The sequence below is a fragment of the Littorina saxatilis genome, linkage group LG7, assembly GCF_037325665.1.
Source record: "Littorina saxatilis isolate snail1 linkage group LG7, US_GU_Lsax_2.0, whole genome shotgun sequence".
Classification (NCBI taxonomy): Eukaryota; Metazoa; Mollusca; class Gastropoda; order Littorinimorpha; family Littorinidae; genus Littorina; species Littorina saxatilis.
The window spans coordinates 21459948-21485506 of record NC_090251.1 but is presented as its reverse complement, the minus strand read 5'-3'; the positions used below and the strand labels follow the sequence as shown (position 1 = coordinate 21485506).

General features: G+C 43.1%; 1 pseudogene; it reads left to right on the top strand.

Moving 5' to 3' along the window:
- Nucleotides 1-978: 978 nt before the first annotated feature.
- The window catches only part of LOC138970900 (glutathione hydrolase 1 proenzyme-like), a 25177-nt pseudogene continuing 596 nt past the window's right edge, over nt 979-25559 (top strand).

Below are 25559 nucleotides of genomic sequence, written 5' to 3'. Positions count from 1 at the left end.
CATTCCTGGGTAACTCTTAAATGTCTCTCTGTAACTGCACAAAGACACACTTTCTTGTGACAATACAAAACAGAGTAAGCAGATTGAACAGTTAGTCTGGAAAATAAGTGTTGTCAAATGACGGCACTTGTCAAATGTCAATAAAATACTTTGAAAATGATCATTTTATTGCAAGAAAGAGGTTGACGATGACAACATTATTTCGCACAATGATTCTATTGTGTTCAAAGTACCCAAAAACGCTGAGAACCAAAAAACGTTTATGGAACCAACATGTCGTGCAATCTGTCTGTGGCCTTACAAACAAAAACAGACCTCCTTGAAACACTACAAACAAAAACAGACCTCCTTGAAACACTACAAACAAAAACAGACCTCCTTGAAACACTACAAACAAAAACAGACCTCCTTGAAACACTACAAACCATGTTCGAAAGGCACCTACTTGCAAAACGGACTTTTGCTATATATATAGTGTCATGATTCTGCAGGGTCAGTTAACGTGAGTCAATTCCTCTCATTGGAAAAATAAATCACTTTTTTTTGTCATCAACAGCCACAGATAAAAGTTACTGGAACTGGGTTTTTTTCAAAATAGATCTGAAACACATAATTATTGTGTTGTTGAAAACAAGCAAGGAAACAAGCAAATAAGCAAGCAAGCAAAGAAAGAAAGGAAGGAAGAAAGAACGAAAGAAAGAAACAAACAAATAAACAAATAAATACACAAGCACATAAACAATCAAGTAAACAAACAAAATCCTCCTTTGAAGAACCCAGGGAGGGGTCGTCGTCTTTATCCGGGACCGAAAGTGTACAGTCACTGAAAATACACCCCCCCTCTCCTCCAAAACCCATCCACCCCCCTCCCACATTGGCCTCATACCCACTCCTTTCCATCCGCGAAGAAGCTCTGACGGGCAAGACACACACAAAGCAAGCTTTGAGGAGCCCTCACACAAGCAGTTGCTTGTGGTACATCACGGCTGGGTGGCCCGGGATTTAGCTTGGCCCTGCGGAGTTATTGGCCCTTCATACTTTTAACGTGCAGGCGGTCACAGGCATGAACATAGCTCAAGGTGCAGTAACTAGGGCCAGCATTTAGCCACGTACCTGTTTCTTCAGTGTAGGTCCGTCATCGTAGCATCTGTGCAGCCGGACCGTGGAAAAAGTGAGTGAATTGATAAACACGTGGATATTGAGTGTTTGTGTATTTTTGTGCGTGTGTGGTCAGTTTTGTGTGTGTTTTGTTTTGGGGGTGTTTTGTGTGTGTCTGTGTATTTGGTGTGTAACAATAGGCTACAAGCGAGCGTGGGAACAGATTGAAATGTGTTTTTTGTTGACAAGATTAGTGATGAAAGCTAGCGTGTCTAGTTCTCATCGTTATCACTGTCTGATGTTGTGATGTTCGAGCTTGCTTCTTTTTCCTGTTGAAGTTGACTTTTACTGTTACTTGGAACAAAGTTAATTTTAAAAACCTAAGTTTTCTTATTCGGTCAAAACTCTGGAACCTTCTCTTTTAGTATTTGAAAAGAATGGCAAGGCACTGGAACGTTTTAATTTTTGAGTCACTTGAGAAAAAGTGACTCTATGTAATCGGTCAGTGTTAGTCTGTCCGGCCGGCCGTCCGGCCGGCCGGCCGTCCGTAGACACCACCTTAACGTTGGACTTTTCTCGGAAACTATCAAAGCGATCGGGCTCATATTTTGTTTAGTCGTGACCTCCAATGACCTCTACACTTTAACGATGGTTTCGTTGACCTTTGACCTTTTTCAAGGTCACAGGTCAGCGTCAAAGGAAAAATTAGACATTTTATATCTTTGACAAAGTTCATCGGATGTGATTGAAACTTTGTAGGATTATTCTTTACATCAAAGTATTTACATCTGTAGCCTTTTACGAACGTTATCAGAAAAACAAGGGAGATAACTAGCCTTTTCTGTTCGGCAACACACAACTTAACGTTGGGCTTTTCTCGGAAACTATAAAAGTGACCGGGCTCAAATTTTATGTGAACGTGACTCATTGTGTTGTGAATAGCAATTTCTTCCTGTCCATCTGATGCCTCATATAATATTCAGAACTGCGAAAGTGACTCGATCGAGCGTTTGCTCTTCTTGGTAACAAAACAAGACATTCACAACTACATCGACCCAGTGGTCTTTATAGTGGACAAAAAGACAAATAAATGAAGCGAAAACTTATCTCAGATAGTGTTTGTTGTGCCATCAGTTTCTGGCAAGATGGTCACCGCCATCAATGTGAATGTCTTGTTTTGTTATTTTTTTTTAATGTTAATGTCTTGTTTTGTTATTTTTTTTATGTTAGCAGTCTATAATTATGTTTTTGGATTTCTGCGATTAGCAAGTAGTCGCGCTCGGGCGAGCGTCGATTTTCTCAGTTCTTGGTACGGAAACAAGTCTGAAGAATACATTTCAGTTGAAATCGCTACAACACCATGCACCAGAGCGAAATACTGACACAAAATCATTTTAGATTACTGTTAGTCCTCCGTGGCTTATATCTCTTTTAAAGTTTAGCACTGTTCGCATCCGTTGGCACTGTCTCACGGTAAGTAAGAATGCTTCTGTTTCGTTGACTGCTACGCACGTTGATTTTGCTTCGTTGAATGTTGGGACCTGGGCTTTTTTTTTTAACATGCTAAAGATATCTTCTATTTAGCGAAATGATTATTGCTAAGTAATCTTGAGTCCTTCTTGCTGTTCACCCGCAGTTGAGTCAGTATTAATAACGCTAGTTGCGGCACCTCCCTTCTCGTGTCAGCGATCACGTACACCACTTGTGATGCATCCAGGCATATGTACAGGATACAACTCACGAAGACTGTCCTTAAAGCCACTATCCGCCTCCCGTAAACCATCTGTGATCACTGAGCTCCCCGAGCCTTTACATACAGTACAAACATACTTCCATTTGAACTCTCACCGGACGGGAACATCTTGGCTGCTTTCCGTTGAAAGTGAAACATTTTCAAAGAATTTATTTTGTGCAAGTAGAAAGGAAGTACATTGATAAATAATCGGAAGCCTTGTTTTGGTGCACGGTGTCCTCCATAACGAGCGAGCATTTTTCAAAGAATTTATTTTTGCGTGGCCAGCCGGATTTACTATGAAACAAATCGGAAGCCGCGTTTTGGCGCTAGACCTAACTTTAAAAATCTAAATAATAAATAATAACACAAACATTCTTAAGAATTTTTTTCTTCTCATCAAAACAAGATCTGTACATTTCGAAGTTTTGAAAGTTTGAACTTAAAAAGGAAGCCCGTAAGCAGATCACGCAAGGTCGTGTTTACCCAAGCAGACGAATGTTCTGCACATTGCTGGCTTCATTGAAGCCGATAAGTTCGTGTGACTCGCAGTCGTTTGTTGCATTTTAGATTCAGAGGTACACAATAACGTGCTATTGTAGATACAGCGAGTCGCATTGAAATCACAAACTGACGACTAAATTGTGAGAAATAAAAGGAAAATGGGTCCACGATGGCTCAGGGGTTGAATAAACCACGGGAACTGGTGTGTGGTTTACGCATGCTTAATAGCCATTCAAACGAAGCTGTTTAAGTGTGTTCCATAAGGTTAGAACTACTTATTTCGTGAAAGATTCCATCTTTCTGTAAACCTCATGTGAGGCGACGTGGGGCTTTAACTGTGCCCGATGTCGACTTTATGCTGCTCTGGCTACTCACATCAAGACATTCTGCCGATTACAGAAGAATATCTTTGCATAGACTAAACCTTGACCAAAGGTTGTTTAACGAAAATGCTGGCGGTAGGCACTTGTCTTATCTCTAGTAGACCTCCGCCCTTGAATGAGGGAAGTCATCCCGGAGAGGCTGCTTGCAGTTTCGCCACAGTTACAATTACAAATGTGTTCTCTACTAAACTGAGAAAATTCGCATATATTTTAGCATTTTAGGCATTATTCGTTGCATTTGGACCTTTAATAAGAAAGATCTAAATGGCATCATAGACTGATTGTTGACTGACTCGGGTGCTTTTAACATTAACAAGGAATACAAAATAGAAAGAACACCTACCAGCCAACACCTCCGTCAGCGTATCCACGGACAAGGTCTTCCAGACACTTTATTATTTTTTTTATCACAGAAGAAATAAACAAAGAAAAACACACACATAAATTGAAAGGACTGAACATTTTAATTTGGGTTCTGTTGCACTTCAAACTGCAATAATTATTTCAAACGTCAGAACCCACTTTTACAATAGCTATGCATCCCCTTTAAAACGAAAAGCATTGGGCGTTGTCAGTTGTGGATTTGTGTGAACAGTTTGAAGTGTGAACTGACAGTGTAGCGATTGAGAGAATCGGCGTCTGTCATCAGCGGCACCATCAGCAATATGAGACGAAGAAACGCTGAGTTCAAAGTACGATTTTATGACACACCAGAGGGCCAGTCCGACCAGAGATCTTGTGATTTAGAACGTCTGTTTTAAGATCGACGCACGAGCATTCGTAACTTTGATTTGTGACTACAACTACCAGAAGGAAAAGTCAGTGCATGTAGTGACTTGTATCGACGTCATCGTGTCTTGCAGAAGCGTCAAGAAGAGTGGTGCACTGAAGGACATGAACGCAGACGTTCAAGTCAATGGAGGCATGAACACCCAGCACCCCGCGACTACCACAAGGCAAGTTGCCGTCATTGCCAGCTTCGTTGTTGTTGTTGTTGTTGTTGTTGTTGTTGTTGTTGTTGTTGTTGTTGTTGTTGTTGTTGTTGTTGTTGTGGTGGTGGTTGTGGTTGTTGTTGTTGTGAAGCTGCTGTTCGTCTTGTTTTTATTGTTCCAGCAGTAATGTATTGATTCTTGCCTGCTAAACTAGACAGGTTATCGTCGTCGTCATATAACCCCTATTCTATGCAAACGACAAGCAATGGCCAATGTTCGGTACCTTACTTGGAGTTAATGTACCACATGTGCCATATTCCTTAACTGCATGTGTTGCTCAGTACGGCCGCTGGGAAACAAAACCACCAACCAACTAACCAAATGGCGGAACCAAACCAAACCATGTCCGCTTGTGCCATATTGTACCGAAGCGGAAAATGTTTGTTTTTTTACGCATATTTGTCGTCAAATTCTTTCCAGATTGCGTTAAAAAATAGTTTTTCAGATCGAAGGATTGTTAAATGATGTAGTCCCTTGAACATGAAATAAATGTAACGGAATGAAATTCAAACAAAATTGACATTTTTCATCGCGATATTACCTCAGTTGCTACCTTGCAAGAGCTTCCTTGAATTTGGGATACCGAATTCCTTGTTAACTTATGAAGGACAAAAAAACTAAACTTCTTTTTCAGCTTGTAAACATCTTCTTATTTCGTGATGTTCCACCTTCATCTTTCGTTCTGTTTCTTTCGTTCTGCTTCGCTACCATCAACGCACCACTGACTTGGCGTTCTTTACGGGAGAATTTCTCCTCAGCGAAACAGATGGGGTACCGCTGATGATTTCCGCAGAACACAAATGTAGAAAAGCTGCAGGGAGCAGTCTCACGGAGGTCGGGAATAAAACAGAATTAGACCCAGCGTGGTTGATAACGACAGTTGATTTCTTCTCTCACTCATGGAAAACAACAAATGGTGAAAAGGTTTGCATTTTGGGGTTGAACGACTTTGCGAACGCTTTCTGGGACAGAAATCTACTCAGAGTTGTCTAATCAAATCATACATTTATTACGATGACAAAATGTAACAGATAGACTGCTAAAATTGGAAAATCCAGAATGAAAAGAATAAGCATTCAAAACAAATCTGGTTGTTTTCATTATGTGTTTTGATGCTTATGTTTTTAACCTCCTTTTTACATTTAGTCAAGTTTTGACTAAATGTTTTAACATAGAGGGGGAATCGAGACGAGGGTCGTGGTGTGTGTGTATGTGTGTGTGTGTGTGTTTGTGTGTGTGTGTGTGTGTGTGTGTGTGTGTGTGTGTGTGTGTGTGTGTGTGTGTGTGTGTGTGTGTAGAGCGCTTCAGAGTAAACTACTGGACCGATCTTCATGAAACTTTACGTGAGAGTTCCTGGGAATGATATCCCCGGACGTTTTTTTCATTTTTTTTAATATATGTCTTTGATGACGTCATATCCGGCTTTTTGTAAAAGTTGAGGCGGCACTGTCACACCCTCATTTTTCAATGAAATTGATTAAAATTTTGGCCAAGCAATCTTCGTTGAAGGCCGGACTTTGGTATTGCATTTCAGCTTGGAGGCTTAGAAATTAATTAATGAGTTTGGTCATTAAAAATCTGAAAATTGTAATTAATTTTTTTTTTATAAAACGATGCAAAAATAGTTTTAGCTAATTCTTCATCCTTTTATGATTCCAAAAACATATAAATTTGTTACATTCGGATGAAAAATAAGCTCTGAAAAAAAAATCATGATTAAAATTAAATTTCCGAAACCGATTTAAAAACTATTTCATCTTATTTCTTGTCGGTTTCTGATTCCAAAAACATGTAGATATGATATGTTTGGATTAAAAACAAACTCAGAAAGTTAAAAAGAATAGAGATACAGAAAAGCGTGCTAACCTGCTCAGCGCAACCACTCCCGCGCTATTCTGGTTTGTCAATTTCACTGCCATTGCCACGAGCGGTGGACTGACGATGCTACGAGTATACGGTCTTGGTGAAAAAAGAGCAGTGCGTTCAGTTTTATTCTGTGAGTTCGACAGCTTGACTAAATGTTGTATTTTCGCCTTACGCGACTTGTTTTACACTGACATTTTGCTCATACAAGTATAATGACGCTTGATATGCTCACCCCCGTGTATCTAATCATGTGTATCTTTATGCTTACTCTCACAAATGCAAGTTTGCATGTTCACTTTCGCACGAAGGAACTTGAGAGAGCTGCCTGGCAAACCAGTGCCCCTCAGTTTGTCTAATCAAATGTATCTTTATTCCCAGTACCTGTACTGTAGCTTATCTTATAGCCCGTTTCGTCCCTCGGAGCTGTGTAAACTGTTTACTGTGTTTGTAATTAAACTCTGAACAGAGAATGCGCAGATGGTGGACGTTAAAGTGTGCGTCACTGACAAGAACATCCTTCTGCAGGTTTATGTATAAGTAGAATAAATAACTCAACAAAATTAATGAAATAACAATGTAAAAATTGTTACAAAAGAAATAAATGTATAAGAAATGAGTACATGATAAAATCAATAGATATAAGCTACTCACAAAAAGTTAAGGATCACTTGCACACAAATTCATAACTTTCCAAATAAGAAAGCTAATGAGTTTAATTCAATGCTTTAGTGATAACGATACAACATTTCCTTCAATTTCGAGCAATCGTTTGGTCTGTACATTTTATCAAAGTAAGGGAAAGTCGCCAATCCCGGAACAGTCGGCCAACTTGGAACACCTCAATATGCGATCAACAGGGAACAATTTATGAACAATTGCCGGTTTTGCAAAAATGTCTAGTGACATTCCTTGATATTATTCCAGCAAAAAAAATGACTACCGCGGCAAAACAAAAAAAATGGTACGTTTTTTAAACTTTTCGTCCTTCTTCTTCTTATTTCTACCGTCTACAATTTGTATTATTACTCTTTATCTATATACGTTCACGTAAAATGTTGATTGCTGTGATAAACCTTCATAGATTTGCAATAACTTGAACGGAAAAAAAGATTTAAAACGTCACGTGTATCCAACAGAAAAACGCGAAATCCATGCAGGTGCCATGCGGCAATGATGGAACACATCAGAGAGGCAAACATGGAACAGTGTTCCAGCTTTGCCGCATTCTGTTCCATCTTACCCTCATCAAACAATAAACAGAACACTGCTGTTTTATTCACGTATTCAATTCTCTTTTCGGTTTTGTTGTGTTTTTCCTTTCTATAAGTTTTATTGAATGATTGATTGATTTGTTTGACAGTATTATGAGACCCGAACGGCGGTGGTTACCAGAAGAAATGGGCTGCGCTTTGTCGGCAGTGAAAAACTGAGATATGGGTTTGCGTTGCGCATCAAGAGCATATGGTGTTACTGTCACAACTCTTAAAAGTCATTTAGAAGGAAACAAACAAATTTGCAAAAGAAGAAGTAAAGTTCACAGGAAGACCTTCTACATTAACACCAGAGATAGAACAAGAACTAATCAATAGCATTCTTGAAGCTGAAATAAATTTACCAACGTCACCCCCATCGTTGTTTTGTACACTGTACTTCAAGTGGAGATTCTGGTCATTATGATTGCTTGGTGTCAGCAGCAAATGTAAGCTTACCTGCTGCTGATGTCCTGCAACGCACAACCACAAGCTCGTCGAAGAGATCATCACGAAAAAAACAAAAGCTGGAGATTTCACTTGCAAAAAGGCGTCCAGGTCAACAGAAAAGAGGAAAGAATGAAGCTACAAAATCTTCTGCTCAGAGAAACAAAAGGGGAATATCTTCTGATCAGAGGGAAAATGGAGAACATTCTCGACGATGCGTTCTATCCCGGGGGAAAGCACTTGGTACTGCTTCATGTGTGGCACCAACTCCCCTGAGAACATGATACAGTGCCAGAGGTGTACACAGTGGGCACACGAGGACTGCGCTGACAGCAGCGGACAAAAGGACTTCGAAATCTGTACTTAGCAATTTTTGTGTGAATGCAAAATCAGTTCTTTAAATCTGTTCTTAGTTATTTGCTTTGAGACTTTATGCGTAATGATTTTTACATTTAGTCAATTGAGCAGGTAGCCCTTTTATATCTATTTGTCAACAGAAGAGGGGTACAAATGAAGCTGCGAAATTTCGTGGTATTGCTTCATGTGTGGCACCAACTCCCCTGAGGATATGGTATAGTGCCAGAAGTGCACTCAGTAATCACACGATGACTGCGCTGACAGTAGAAGACAAAGGACATTGTCTGCGAAATCGGTTCTTTGCCTATTTTTTCCTTTTTTTTAAAAAGGTTTTTATGGTATATTGCCAGAAGTGCACTCAGTAATCACACGATGACTGCGCTGACGGAAGACAAAGGACATTGTCTGCGAAATCGGTTCTTTGCCTATTTTTTCCTTTTTTTTTTTAAAGGTTTTTATGGTATAGTGCCAGAAGTGCACTCAGTAATCACACGATGACTGCGCTGACAGTAGAAGACAAAGGACATTGTCTGCGAAATCGGTTCTTTGCCTATTTTTTCCTTTTTTTTTAAAGGTTTTGTTTTTCAGTCCTTTTTAGACCTAGCCCTTATTTATCTTTTTGTTTTACATTTAAGACTTAAATTGTTATCCGATTTGTTATTTCCTTGGTAAAAATCAAAATATGATGTTGAAAAAAAGACATTTACATAAAATGGCTTAATCAAAATGTTATGAGGTATTTATTTATCTTGTGTGTGTGGCAATGTGTGCTTGTTTGTGTGTGAATGAGAGTGTGTGGGTGTATATGTGTGTGTGTGAGACACAGACAGAGCTAGAAAGAGAGTCAGGGTGTGTTTGTATGTGTTCCGAGTTTGACAACACAGTGTTCCACTTTACACACCCATGCGTCCAACCTGGAACAAATGCAGACATTTTTATTATGATCAATCTGATGAGTTGCGTGACTTTTATTTTATTTTATGTGGTTCGTTTATTTACTGATAGAGTCTAGTATGTGACAGTATAAAGAACACTTTGCAATATCCATTTTTTTGTCTGGTACGGCTGTTTCTCCTTAACTGTTCCAGGTTTAGCGACTTTCCCCTATGTACGTATCGAAATTTAATTTCACAAAGTCGTTGAAATCACAAGACATGGCATTCAGATGCTCCCAAAAGTTTAGTAATGCGTGTAACCGCCCTGGGTGTTCTGGCACTCGACGCAGCGAGTCCTCATAGAGTTGACCAGGGTGGTGAAGATCCTCTGTGGAAGCGCCTGCCACTCAGCCTGCAGCATCTGGTAGAGGTGCTGGACATCCCTGGGAGGGGGGTGGTTGCTCCTCACTTTGCGATCCAACTCATCCCAGAGGTTCTCAATCGGGTTGAGATCGGGACTGCATGCTGGTCACTCCATTCTGTTGACTCCAGACTGCTGCAGGAAGTCGTTGACCACCCTTGCCCTGTGGGGGCGAGCGTTGTCATCCTGGTAGACAGCCTGCGGTCCCATCTGCTGCAGTGTAGGCACAGCCAGCGGTCGAAGGATTTCATCCCGGTATCGGAGGCCAGTCAGGTTACCCTGTACATGAAACAAGAGTGTTCTGTGGTGAAGGCCGAAGGCCCCCCAGACCATTGCAGAACCTCCACCAAAGGCCACCTTTTCTGGGACAGTGGCGTCAATGTAACGTTCCCCTTGGCGCCTCCAAACCGTCAGTCGGTCGTCGTTGTGGTTCAGGGAGAAGCGTGATTCATCACTGAACAGGACCTGGGACCATTGCTGACGTGTCCACCTCACGTGACGTCTGCAGAAGGCGCGGCGTGCTGGAGTTAAGCGTGGCCGTACAGCTGGGCGACGAGAACGGAGGTTAAACCTATGAAGGCGATTCCGTATGGTCTGCTGGCTGATGTTGGTGTTAGTAGCCACCCTCAGCTGCCTTCGAATAATGCTGGAAGAGGCTGTTCTTGTTTGCAAGGCTAGTCGTTCAATGAGACGATCTTCACGTGGAGTTGTCTTCTTTGGTAGCCCAGGTCTGCGTCTTTCCTGGACCCTCCCAGTGGCTGTGAAACGTTGAATCAGTCTGACGATGACCGAGATAGACACGTGAAGTCGCCTGGCCACTTCTCGCTTGGGGACACCATCTTGGAACCATGCAACAGCTCGTCCCCTCTCAAACTCGTTCAATTTTCGTCGTGGAGGCATTGTCAGATAATGCCTAAAACTGGTGGTATGTCTTCTCAAAAAGCCAAGCAAGTGACAGCATCTCACACATAAACAGCAGTGCTTGCATGTTCATAATGGTCTTTCCATGTGGCTTGTGCAATGTGTTCGGGCTGAACGGTCCAAAACAAGGTCCTTTACTCCGGAGTAAAAAATTCGTACGAAAATGTTACTCCCTTTACGAAAAAAGCACTCCCCCATTATTCCCCACGACAGGTGAGTTCCGAGTAAACATTTCGTACACAAATGTTACTCCCCTGACGAATAAAAAACGCTCGCGCTGGACCCGAGTACTCTTCAGACTGGCTCGCTCCCCCAGTATGAAAGTTTTTGTCTTGTGCACGTTTAAGACCAAGTGATTGCTCTGTGTGAATTACAGGCATTCCCTTTGCTATATAACTACATTGCATGCGAGCCGCGGATGTGCGTGGTGACTGGCCTTTCTCTTTTATTTGATCACAGTGAAAAATATACTGCCGACCCTCTTCATAACTGGTGAACTGGTGGCCCACGAAGTTCTTTTACTGTCTTGGCTCGCGGATTCCTGCATTTATCACGCGCCAGGTAGTTTTACCAAATTCTTTAATGTAAAGTGAAGGTAAAAGACTGAAACATATGTAAACAAAGGAAACCATAAGAAAAAATACAAATTAATATGAAAAGAATCAAAACACAAAATCGCGACCTCTAAGGCCAAAAAAAAAAAAGATCTGTTTACGGTAACATAGGGTGAAAAAATAGGGTCGGTAGGTCGGCTTTTTTTTCAATTTTTTTTTTCAATTTTTTTTTTCTCCCCTCTCTATGATGTTTCACAGTTCATTTCTTCTCATCAATCCCTGTTTTTGCCTGTTGAAAAACGTTAATGATACTAAAACTCGCTGGATAGGTACTGATAATTTTCACCCCATCCTTTTCATGACAACATTTATCAAGCTTTACAGCTAGCGGGTGGCGAACACCACTGCGTGCATCCATTTTGAAAGGAAGTAACACGAGTGACGACCCTTTACTCCTAACAGTACTTTGAGCTTACCTCCCTTCTGTCGTCTGCTGTTTGAGCGCAAACAGCTCTATTTTGGATGCGGGGTTTTTTTTTTCCTTTTTTTTTTCAGATGATCCAAAAAAAAAGATTAGGGTCGGGCCTAAAAACTAGGGTCGGTCGGGTTACCGTAAACAGACATTTTTTGTGTGGCCTAAACCACCGCAGTCGCGACCGAGCAACCAACGCTTGGTAGAAAATGGGGTACACAAAAAATCAAATTATTCAAACACACAACGCGCAAAGCCTGGCAAATCGTATCGCATGCGATACGCATGCTTTTTACGACGCTATATTTCTCGTCACTGTGTGACGCGTTCGGCTGTTCTATCAGCTCAATGGCTGGCTGTTGCTCCGTCTGAATTCGTCCCACCGCCAAGTCGTTTTTGTGGTTTATTTCGCATTTAGGTCCCAGGTAACATTATGAAGTTTTAATACGATCAATCGGACCTATTATCAAGTTAGTGTATCAACTTTTGAACGAACTGCGCCCAGTAGTTTCCCAGCAATAAGCTGTTAAGTCGAGACAGACACACACACACAGACACACAGACACACACACACACACACACACACACACACACACACACAGACACACGATTAAAGTCTGTTGAGCCCAAGTACTAGCGTACTCGGGGATAAAAAAACGACTAAATTACTTCACCCTAACACGAGCAATTTAACTTTCCATGCCAGCTGTACGAAATTAATACTCCCTAGCTTGTCCCCTTGTTAGTCTTGGTGGTGGCAGTGGTGGAGGGAGGGTAGCGCGACATTCTTTTGCGCGAGATTACAGATTGGCATTATTCCTTCGCCCGCATCCCATTTTCGCGTACCAGATTTTTACTGGAAGTAAAATAAATAGGGAGTAACAATTTCGTGGAGGGAGTAATTTGTTCGTGCGTTGGGGAGTTCTTTTCTCGTACAAAAATTTACTCGGAGTAAGAATTTCGTACGAAATTTTTACTCCGGAGTAAATTTTTCGTGGAGTAAAAATTTCGTGTTACACCGGCCTTCATAAATTCCCCACAGAGTCATTTGCGAACATCTCCTGTTGAGTTAATGGGCGAAAGCCTACCAAGGCGGTACAATCTACGGCATTCTGCTGTCATCTACTCTTGACTGATGACACTGAGGCCGTGCTGACAGCTGCACTGGGAATGCCGGAGAGTGCACAAGACACGAAGCACGTGCACGACCTAGTTATTCACAGTAACCTCACAGTAACCACGTGCTCTGTCATCCGTCACAACTTCACAGGAGCCGGCTTCGCCTCTTTCTGGTTTACCAGCTGCTACTTCTTCGGCTTGACTGAGCCAGTCCAGGTGGATAGTCGTAAACCGGTAGTACAAAAAAAAAGAGAGAGAGAGAGAGAGAGAGAGAGAGAGAGAGAGAGAGAGAGAGAGAGAGAGAGAGAGAGAGAGAGAGAGAGAGAGAGAGAGAGAGAGAGAGAGAGAGAGAGAGAGATCAAATCAAATCAAATTTTATTTTACGAGGGTTGTTTTAATAGAACTGATTTTAGTGCTCGTCTGTGTAGACTATACAGTGGTTTTAAAATATTTGCACTGGCTGAGTCCCAGATGGTCGAACAATAATCCGTGATGGTTTGTATGTATGCATTATAAAATGATAACCTTGAGTGTGGATCAAGAAAGTGTTTTATTCTGTTCAACAAATATATTTTCCTCGACATGGTTTTACACAACGATCTAACATGATGGGTCCAAGATAAATTATTATCGATATTTACTCCCAAAACTTTGTGATCTCCTACTTCCGCTATTGCATCGTTGCCAATTAATAAGGAATGAGGATTATTCTTGATGTTTTGTCTTTTTTGCCTTGTTGTATTTAACATGTATTTGGTCTTTTGGAGGTAAAGACTCATGTGGTTATATTCCGTCCAATTAATGAGATCATCTACACTGTTCTGCAATGATAAATAAACTTTGTCTAATTTTTTATCAGAAGTGTGTATGGTCGTATCATCAGCAAATAGTTCACAATCATCATTAACACTAAAAGGAAGATCGTTAATATATACAGAGAGAAAAGAAGTGGCCCAAGGACAGAACCCTGGGGGACTCCATATAACACCGGTCTTTTACTTGACATAGTGGAATTCACGCAGACGGATTGCTCTCGTCCGGCTAAGAAAGATGAGAGGAGGAATAGGGTTTGGGGTGACAATCTATACTCAGCTAATTTTCTTAAAAGTAACTCATGATTAATGACGTCGAATGCTTTTGCAAAATCGACGAATAGGACACCACAGAGTTCATTATTATTAATGTTGCTAAGCAAGTTTTCATCATCATCATCATCATCATCATCATGTGTATAGGCTTATATTGGTGTTTGAATTTTAACTTCTATATAGTGTTTCTGGTTTAGTATAAATTGGTAGTGTTTTGTTTGTTTGTTTGTATGTTTGTTGTCCCAAGGACATATTGTAAGAAAAGGCCCAGCCATCGTTATCCTTGTAAAATAAAGTTCAGTCTCAGTCTCTCTCTCTCCCCCCTCTCTCTCTCTCTCTCTCAGTCTCTCTCTATCTCTCTGTCTCTCTCTCTGTCTCTCTCTCTCTCTGTCTGTCTGTCTCTCTCTCTCTCTGTCTCTCTCTCTGTCTATGTCTCTCTCTCTCTCTCTCTCTATCTCTGTCTCTCTCTCTATCTCTATCTCGCTCTCTCTCTGTCTGTCTGTCTCTCTCTCTCTATCTCTCTCTCTCTCTCTCTCTGGTCCACATAAAACATACACGTGCCAACTTGTCTTTTATCAACCACCTTATCATAGCATCGTGTTCAGTTCTCAAAACAAGAACTTTGCACTCCTTATGTCACAGTGTGAATCGTGGTTGCTGCTGGTTTGCACGGTGAATGATACGTATTTTTAATGGTGCTATTCATGTTTTGCATAAATACAGCCACAAGAAGAAAAAAAAGTTGAAAAAATGTCAGGAATTGATCATGATACCAATACGTGTTTATACGTAAAACTGGGTGCAACACAAGCTTCTGTTGGGTTATTTTGCTTACACTGTAACGCTTCAAACACAAATCCACTAGAATCATTGTGTTAACCTGGAAAGACAATGTGTCAGTTATAAAATTCAAAATCGAACCACTCTGATGCATAACTCATAATGAAACACAAGTGATGAAGATAATTAAAATTACGAACCAAAGGGTCACCTCCGAAGTACACTTTGCTCGAAAATGATGAAACTTATCATAATTTCGACAGTTCATTTATTTGTGAATTCATTCATTGATTGCATACTTACTTACTTACCGTAACGTCAGGGAGGGCTCCGTGTTTGGTATTGTGCTACCTCCTCTTTTCGCTCTTTGGAGGAAAGCCGTTGTTTTCAAAGTGAATTCATGGCGGGAAACAAGCTGAGGATACCAACAACATTTTAGTAGGTTCCACTTAAATAACCAAGAGTTACAGGGTGACCCCCAAAAATGCCATCCACTGGCAGCATAAGGCGATAGTTTAATAAAATCTCAATAGACGATTTTAGAAAATAACTGGGAATATGAGTGGTCTGGAAGAGTAAGAGCCCCTTAATTTACCTCGGATGCGCTTTTCACAACATCCGTAGCGTGTTCCACTCTTCCGATCGAGGCTGTAGGCCTATCTTGTGAGCAGGACGAACAACTAACTCTTATGTGTATGTTATGCAGCGCGCGTACAATATGATATTCTTTTCTTTTGAAAATCAGCGTTCATGAGTTTATCGGAATTCAGAATCTGTTGCGGAAATGCACGACGTGTTTTGATCGAGGTCACGTGGGTTTGGTTTGAGGTCACGTGAGTTTAGGAAAATGGAAGTGATCAGCAAGCTATCGGTGGCGATTCGTGGCTCCAATTGTTATATTTTCGAAAGAAAATGGTATCATAATATTAACGGACGCTAAATAGAATACACATCATAGTTACTTGTTCGTCCCGTGGAGCATGGTGCCCAACAAAGGTATTGCTTCTAAACCCGTCGCGGGAAGCTGGAGAGGGTCTTGTGCAGCCCCGAAACAGTAGCCACACAAAGCAACACTTTTCCTTCTTCGCCTTTTTGCAGGGAGCGCCAGGTTAAGTAAGCGAACCGCTCTTAACTTATACTTAGCTACTTACTTACTTTGTTACTTACTTGCTTACTTAAATGCTGACTTACTGACTTACTGACTCACTTACGTACTTACTTACTTACTTACTTACCTACTTAATTACTTACTTACTTAATTACTTACTTAGGCCTCCTTTCTTACGTATAGTTTTTACCAACTTATCTATTCATTTTGCAGCCAGCAATCGGACAAGCACAGTGACGCCAGCACTACAGCCAGCACTGACGCCAGCAGTCAACCCAGGGACACCGGCACACGTTCCGACACCAGCACCACGCAGCAATCCACTGACGCCAGCAACCACAAAGGTGACGATACCAGTTGTTCGGACACTGACACAAACGGTCAACTCGTTGACGCTCAAGACCAGCCTCAGGAAACAAACAGTCCCCTCTCTGACGCAAAAACGGACGTTACACGTCAGAACGGTGAAGGCGTCAATTCAACCAGTGACGTCAAAATCGAGATCAGCGACAGCAGGCAACCAGGGAAGGCGGAAAACATGGAGGAGGAGAAGAAGGGGGTTGACACAGTCGTGCAAGTGAATGACCAAAAAATACCGCTTCGGCAAGGTAGATTTACTTGATTTTCGGGAAAGTGTGTGTGTGTGTGTGTGTGTGTGTGTGTGTGTGTGTGTATGTGTGTGTGTGCTTGTATGTGTATGTGCTTGTGTTTGTGTGTGTTTTTGTGTGCGTGTGTTAGTGTGTGTGTGTGTGTGTGTGTATGTGTGTGTGCTGTGTGTGTGTGCGTGTGTGTGTGTGTGTGTGTGCATGCGTGCGTGTGTGTATGTTTGTGTGTGTGTATGTGTGTGTGTGTGTGTGTGTGTGTGTGTGTGTGTGTGTGTGTGTGTGTGTGTGTGTGTGAGCTTGCTCAGTGTCACGTACCCAAGCTTATTTAAAACTCGCGATTTGTTCCATGACGATGCATTTAGTATCTTGTTCCCTTCAATGCTTGTTATTCTCTCAGTTGCACGTGCGTACATTTAGAGCGCTTACGTCTCTTGTTTACCAGGCCTCATTTCATTATGACTTTCATGGTGTGTAAAAATAATGACCTTGACATGTGACAGGTGGCGACCCCGAGGCCAAGACCAGCACGTGCTGTCCGTGCAGCAGGGCGGTGGTGCTGGCGGCAGTGGGGGTGATGGTGATGGTGTGGCTCCTGGCGCTGGCCCTGGGGCTGGGGCTGGGACTGAAGGCCAACGCCCGGGGACGGGGGGCAGGATGGCCGTTGGGGCCGTGGCGGCTGACCACACAGCCTGCTCTGAACTGGGACGGTGAGTGACCATGGCCCGAGAGCTTGCATGATTTTACTGAATTTCAAAGGAATTCCTTGAGGTGCAATATACATATATAAATATTTAGCGGGGGCTTGCCAGTGGAACGACAAACAAGGTCGCAGCTTCTGAACAAGGGCGACTGTGTGTGTGTGTGTGTGTGTGTGTGTGTGTGTGTGTGTGTGTGTATGTGTGTGTGCGTGTGTGTGTATGTATGTGTGTGTGTGTTTGTGTGTGTGTGTGTGTGCGATCACCACTGATCTATTTTTTGGTCAATACCGTCGTTTATTGCTGTTGCTGTTGTTGTTTTAAGCTAAAGAAATGTATCCCTTTCTTTACATCCCCACATAAAATCCAGTGTTGCATTGACGTTGTTTGTTCAGGGACATGTTACTGGCTGGCGGGTCGGCAGTGGATGCCGCCATCGCTGCCCTGGTGTGTGTCGGTGTCAGACAGCCCCACAGTATGGGCATTGGGGGAGGTAACACACTGCATCTCACACACAAACACGCAGCCACACATACATGTATATGTACACACACAGCCACCGCTGCCTTCATCTGTATTGATGTCAGACAGCCCCACAGTATGGGCATTGGGGGAGGTAACACACACTGCATCTCACCCAGACAGGCAGACACACATATATATACACACACGCACAGCCATCGCTGCCTTCATAGGTACTGGTGTCAGACAGCCCCACCGTAAGGGCATTGGTGGAGGTAACACCCACTGCATCGCACAGACACACATACACACACACACAGCCACCTCCGCCTTCACCTGTACTAATGTCGGACAGCCCCATAGTATGGGTATTGGCGGAGGTAAAGTGTTGTTACCATGGCTGACGGCTTACAACCAACTTTTCACCAACTTTCAAGCGATTTGTTTTAGAACCAGGTCAGTTGAAAATCGCTGCCCATGTGAACATTAACGCTTAGACTAGTTTTAAGCGATGATTCCCAGCCGACTTGCCGATTCGGGCTTTCCAATCGCACTCGCTTTTTTACAGGCTATAACTATCCGGAAGCGCCATAATAAAAGTATGTCTGAAGTCGTTAGTAAGTTGCTAATGACCTGCACCATCCCACTGTGTGCAGGGCTGTTCCTGGCCGTGTACCGGAAGGCCCCGCTGGCTGTGGACATGTATGACGGTCGCCAGGAGGCGCCAGCAGCTGCCTCCCACCAGACGTTCCTCAACAAGACGTTTCTCTTCGGTCGGTATGCCCTCGTGCTTCCGTCGTTGTCTCTTCACTTGCGTTATCGTTCCTTTTTGTTCTCAGAAACTTCGCTATGCTGAGCATTGACAGTGTTTTTAATTATCACCATTGTATCATTACCGTCACCGTCTGCACATTGTGACGTAGTGGGTGTCTCTGTGTCTGTGGTCTATCCGTGTGTAGGAAGCAACATTATTTTCAAATTTGTTTTTGCAGGTAATTTGTCCATAGCAGTGCCTGGTGAGATCCAGACATACTGGGAAGCACATCAGAAACACGGCCGCCTTCCATGGAAACAGCTGTTTCTTCCCACCATCAAGATGGCCGCTGACGGACATCCGCTCTCCTACTCCACTGCGCGTGCGCTGAGAGTGCTTAAGTCAGCGTTTGGATATTCAATCCGTGACCTTCCGGAACTTTGGTAATTATTTGAACTCGGAATTTCTGCTCAAGTTTATCTTTCGGTGTTAATTTATGCCCTTGACAGTTCTGAAATTGCAGTGTGCGTTTTATTATTTTGGTTTGTTTCTTTTTGTTGCCTGTGTTGCAAGGCAAGCCGAATGTAGCACAGAGACAAATGCAGAAACACATGCCGAGGCAAACTCAGAGACAACGGCAGAGGCAACGCTGCAACCAATTTATTTATTAAGGAGATTTCTATAGCGCATAACTAAAAGCACTATGCGCAATCAGGGACCAGTATTTTGAAATCGACCAATCGTCTACCACTGCCGCGTTGCCTCTGCCGTTGTCCCTGCGTTTGCCTCTGCATTTGTCTCTGTGCTATATTCGGCTTGCCTTAGTGTTGATCTTTTTTTATTTCTGTTGAATTGTGAACAGAATGGAAACTTAACCAAACCTGCGCATGAAGAAGTACTATTTCTTTTAAGTGTGCCACGAGGAGAGTAAAATATGACTGGTTTATTGAGTAATCTGAAGGATTGAATCATAGTTTACTTGAGCCACTCACTGCCCAGTCACAGTAATTGAATGAACGAACAACTGACTCGGGCTCGTTATTTGCTTCGTAAAAGTTCCCTGATGGGTTAACGAATGTTAGCCTACAGACCTGCATGAGTAAAAAACGATCCTCCTCCTTTTTATCCAATTCGTCCTTTGCCTCCTCCTCCTCCTCCTCCTCCGTCATCGTACTACTACTATGGCAACAACGACAGTTCGATGCCGTGGTGAAAACTCTTAATTTAAAGGCATGGTACGTTGCAGCAAGATCTTCTGCAAAGAGAATGGCGAGCCGAAGGACGAGGGGGATGAGATCAAGATGCCGGCCCTGGCCAGAACGCTGCAAGGAATTGCTGATCAGGGGCCGGACTACCTCTACAGCAACACCTCGGGTGCTGCCAGGGCGCTGGTTGCTGATGTACAGGACATGGGTCAGTGTGTGTTGGGCGGTACGATAGGTGTGTGTATGTGTGTGTGTGTGTGTGTGTGTGTGTGTGCGTGTGTGTGTGTGTGTGTGTGGGGTGTGTGAGCTGCCAATGCGCGCGCGCGCGTGTGTGAATGCGTGTGTGTATTTGCCATGTGTGTGTTGTGTGTGCGTGTGTTGTGCGTGTGTTGTGTGTGCTTGTGTGTGTGTGTGTTTCAGCTTTTGGGAGGGCTCTTTCACATACAATATCTGAACTGAACCGGGCCAATGTCGGTTAACTCCTCACAGGCCACTCAGCTATCAGTGACATTTATGTTAGTTAATACGCTTGAATAACATCTTTTGAACAGGTGTGGTTTATATTGCAGGGCAACCGTCCAGTTATTCTGATTGCATGGTTACATGATCAGAATCTGTTTTGTGTAAAGCTTTTTGTGCCAAGCTAGTTATATAGCATTCTTGCGCAGCTCTCAATCTTTACAGTAAAATAACTACGTCACTAAGTCAATTTAAACAAGTCGCGTAAGGCGAAATAACAACATTTAGTCAAGCTGTCAAACTCACAGAATGAAACTGAACGCACTGCTTTTTTTTCAAGACCACATACTCGTAGTTTCGTCAGTCCACCGCTCGTGGTAAAGGCAGTGAAATCGACAAGCCATGCAGAATAGTGCGGTAGTGGTCGCGCTGAGCAGGATAACACGCTTTTCTGTATGTGGTAAAACATTTAGTCAAAACTTGACTAAATGTAAAAAGCCTCACGGGCTGTTCAGAAAGAGGCTAGTCAGTCTTCTTCTTCTGCGTTCGTGGGCTGAAACTCCCACGTACACTCGTGGTTTTTTTGCACGAGTGGAATTTTACGTGTATGACCGTTTTTTATCCCGCCATTTAGGCAGCCATACGCCGTTTTCGGAGGAAGCATGCTGGGTATTTTCATGTTTCTATAACCCACCGAACTCTGACATGGATTACAGGATCTTTTTCGTGCGCACTTGGTCTTGTGCTTGCCTGTACACACGGGGGTATTCGGACACCGAGGACGTCAGTGACAATGATGCCTTTGTATCGCAGTACTCTCACCAAAGTGAGGAAGATAGTCTGTCTGTGTACACATGAGTGTGTTTGCTGCTTTTAATTTTAAATTCATGTTCGGGCGACTGAAACATAATTATCACGCGTTTTTCTTTTTCTTAATTCTTTCAGGGGGTTTGATGACGATGTCTGACCTTGAGAACTACAAGGTCGTGAAAGCGCCACCTGTGTCTGTTGAGCTAGGGGACCTAACTCTGCACACACCGACCGCTCCCAGCGGTGGTCCCGTTTTGGCCTTGATTTCCAAGATTATTTACGGTACCTGAATCCGCCCTCCCTTTCACACCATGTTTGTTTGTGTGTGTTGTAAGTTGAAGGGCGGAAGTCGAATTTGGTTTGTCACAGTGTGTGTGTGTGTGTGTGTGTGTGTGTCCTTCTTGTCTGTCTGTCTGTCTTTGTCTCTGTCTGTCTCCGTCTATCTCGCTCTCTCTCTCTGTCTCTGTTTCTCTCTGTCTCTCTCAGGCAGGAGAATCTTCCTCCTTTGGGGGTAATTCCTCCTTTTAACCTCTGTAGGCGTTTATATCAGATACGGAAAATCAGCACGTTAAATTGATTTTGAAGCTGTAAGCAACACTCCTCATGTGTAAATCATTTCCCCTTCTTCTCTTACATCAGAGTTAAAAAACTGAGAACATTTTCTAAATAGTGTGTTACATAAGATTTAGCAAACATTATTTCCTCCTTTTTGACCATTTTCTATTCTCATGTCTGCTCTCTCTGTCTTTGTCTCTGTCTGTCTGTCTCTCTTTGGTGTGTGTGTGTGTGTGTGTGTGTGTGTGTGTGTGTGTGTGTGTGTGTGTGTGTGTGTGTGTGTGTGTGTGTGTGCGCGTGAGTGTTCCGGTGTATGCTTGTGTCCGAGTGCGTGCTTCAGTTCATACACGACACAATAAACAGTTATTCATTACTACAGTATTACTACTGTATTTTGAAACTGCTCAAGGCATCCAACTCAAAGACAAATCTTTTACTGACTCTGTGAGTGGACTTGCACTGGCTGTGTGTGACTGTGTGTGACTGTGTGCAGATTTGAACCTGACGGCCAGTGACCTGGGTAACAGCACGAGGGAGGCGGCCATGTGGCACAGGGTGGTGGAGGCCTTCAAGTTCGTCTTCGCTGACAGACTGCACCTGGGGGATCCAGCCTTCGCCGATGTTGCGGAGGTCATCATCTTGTCATCCCTCTATTGTTAATTTTTTCCTCAAAACAATACTATTATTCAAATCTGAATCAGACCGAATGCTAAATTACCAAAATCAAGATAAGAAAACCCAGAGAAATGACGAATTTTAAGTTTATGGAATTTGTAATCATTGATAAAACAATTCATTCACTAGAACGTCAGTGTGTCGGTCTTTACATTCGACAAACAAAGAAATCAACGGGCAAATCTTAACAATACAAAGGCAAACACGCAAAACATGACAAAACCCTCACCAGACACATTAGTCAAAGTTGCCTGAACAGATGACCTAATTCTAAAATATCCCCCCTCCACCCCTGCTGACGCTGTTTTTGGGGCATCGTAGGTTTCCAAACCTCTAGACCTCAGTTTACTAGTAGGACTATGCTAACAATTTGGGATCTTTTGATGCAGCCATGAGACCTAAACTTTAGGAACTCATCTATAAAAGTGATACATGTAGTTGAACGCACATGTTTGTCCATCATGCACAGCTGCTGGAAAAGATGGCTTCACCAGGCTACGCTCAGAAGTTACTGGAGGACATTGACCCCACGAGGACCTATGACCCCGAACATTATACTAATGTCTCCGGCGCCGCCTGGCGGGAAGAGGGGACAACTCATATCTCGGTGATCGGCCCTGATGGTGACGCCGTGTCTGCGACAAGCACAATCAATTATTAGTCAGTTTCCTTTCCTTGCTTCTTCTTTTTTTGGGGTGTATTTCACTCCTTTTGGTGTTAGAGATTGCTTGTTTGACCTACTGTAGTACTGGTCGTCAGTCAGATCGCTTAAGCTGCGAAACCTAGCCTTCGACTAAAACGGGTGCCTATACATGACGGAGTAAAAGCTGACATACATGTAGGCCTACAAGTTCACGAGTCAAAAGTTCGAGTATACTTATAACCCACGAACAGAGAAGAAGAAGAAGAAGACCGCGCCCCTTTCCCATACAGTTAATTCTGCAATTGTACCTCGGATGGGCATATCTAATTAAGTATTGAATAAAACATATGGTTGTTGTAGAGAATACGCTGGGTGATTACTTGTTCCGATCCACAGAGACAGTGCTTCCTGGTTTGTCCAATCCAGTCTGGGATTGTGCTTTCCTATTATTTTACAGGATAGGTGATTGTGCATTTTTGATTGTGAGGCTTTGGTTCACAAGTTGTATCTCCTGTAAATAACAATTTGCTCACGCTGTTTCAGTTTTGGCTCCCTGTTAGTGTCGCCTTCCACGGGCATCATTCTCAACAACGAAATGGCGGACTTCGCCACGCCTGACGAATCAAAGGTAATGGTATGTTGTCTTTCGTAGGAAGGCTTTAAGATAAGTGTAATCTACTTGCTTTGCTGATCAACATGAATATTAAACGTATGTGCTGAATTAATTTCTGAAAAAGGTAAAAACGATAACCCATTAAAACATTGAAAAGACTTTACACCGAGAGCACCCCGACTGTTGATGTTTGGTATGTGTCTAAATAGAGGGATGGTCTTATCCCATGACACATCAAGACAGTCAGCCCAACTGTTTTCATGGAAAGTAGTCTGTGCCATGATGACGACGACGATGATGATGATGATGATGATTGATTGATTGATTAATTGATTGATTGCAGCCACTATCTCCCAACTGTATCGAGCCCGGCAAGCGCCCTCTGTCGTCCATGGCGCCCCTGATAGTGGTGGACAAGGGAGGCAACCCCTTCCTGACGCTGGGCAGCGCAGGGGGCAGCACCATCACCACTGTGAATGCTCAGGTATGGAGGTGCTGGGCCTTTTGCTTAATACCCTCACCCAAGATTTGCAAATGCCCTTGTTTTCAATCAACGAATGTGTAATGAGACTCGAATTAATATAATTATGCATGTCATGATACACTCAATTTGTTCCATAAGCATTGTCATCAAACGAAACAATGTATACCAACCAAATGTCCAGAGCATTTTCATGTTAACAAACCTGATTTTTCTTCACATATTTAACAGCCCTAACAAAACACTATAGCAATCGGAAGATGTCTCTTGACAGGGGAAATTGCTTAGTATCGACTGCACGGCGTACGACGACGACGACGATGATGATGATGATGATGACGACGATGACGACGGCAGTGATGACTATGATAGTGATGACAACAACGTCATTGGTGATGATGACGACGACATTAGTGATGATGATGACGATGTTGGTGATGATGATGACGACATTGGTGACGATGACGACGAGGGCTGTGTGTGTTCAGGTGACGGCCCGCGTGCTGTGGCTGAAGCAGAGTGTGGAGGAGGCCATTAGAGCCAAGCGTTTCCACCACCAGCTCTTCCCCAACGTCCTGCAGTGGGAACACGGCTTCTCGCGGGTAACACTCACTCACTCACTCACTCACCCACCCACCCCCCCCCCCACACACACACACTGACCCCCCCACACACCCAACACACACACAGACAAACACACACACACACACACACACACTCTCTCTCTCTCTATCTCTCACTCTGGCTTGCATGCTTTTGGGCACACTGCACGTGCAAACAGTTGGGCTCACCATGTCAGCTGTGGCCAGGCTTTTAGAGGGGATAAGCCCGGCACCACTCCATTTGGTCTCACCATGTCAGCTGTGGCCAGGCTTTTAGAGGGGATAAGCCCGGCACCACTCCATTTGGTCTCACCATGTCAGCTGTGGCCAGGCTTTTAGAGGGGATAAGCCCGGCACCACTCCATTTGGTCTCACCATGTCAGCTGTGGCCAGGCTTTTAGAGGGGATAAGCCCGGCACCACTCCATTTGGTCACATACCAATAATCCACAGCCTGTGCACAGTGGGCATTTTTTGATGCATGAATTTACGTAATAGCAACTATAATAGAGTGTTGATTTTTAGTATGTGACCAAGTTGAGGGATGGTCTTGTCCCCTGTGAACCGAACTGTTGTTAACACGGGAAGGATTACCGTGTGCCTTTTAATGAATGGTCCTCCGTACAAGTGTTTACTTTCCTCAAAACAAATGCCTTAGGGTCTTATTCGATTCAAGGGGGATAAGTTTGCATTACACGATTTTCGCAGATAACTGAATCTGTCGGGATTCCTATCGACCGTTGAAGAGTTCCTCCCCTTCGAATTAGTATTACTTTAAGCTTTTATTTCTCTCTCCATAATACAAGACTCGACATGTAACTCAGTTTGACTTTCTTTACAACATCAGCCTTGATTGCCAGCTGATTAGAATGGAGAGGCACAAACTTGACTACACATCAAGCATGAAAATTATGGTGAGTGTTCTGGTGAAGAAAATTCCTACAATGATGCTCTGAACTCGACTGACGACGTGTTTGTTCTGCGTTTTCAGGACGTGGTTGACAAACTTGCGGGTTACGGTCACGTGATGAAAG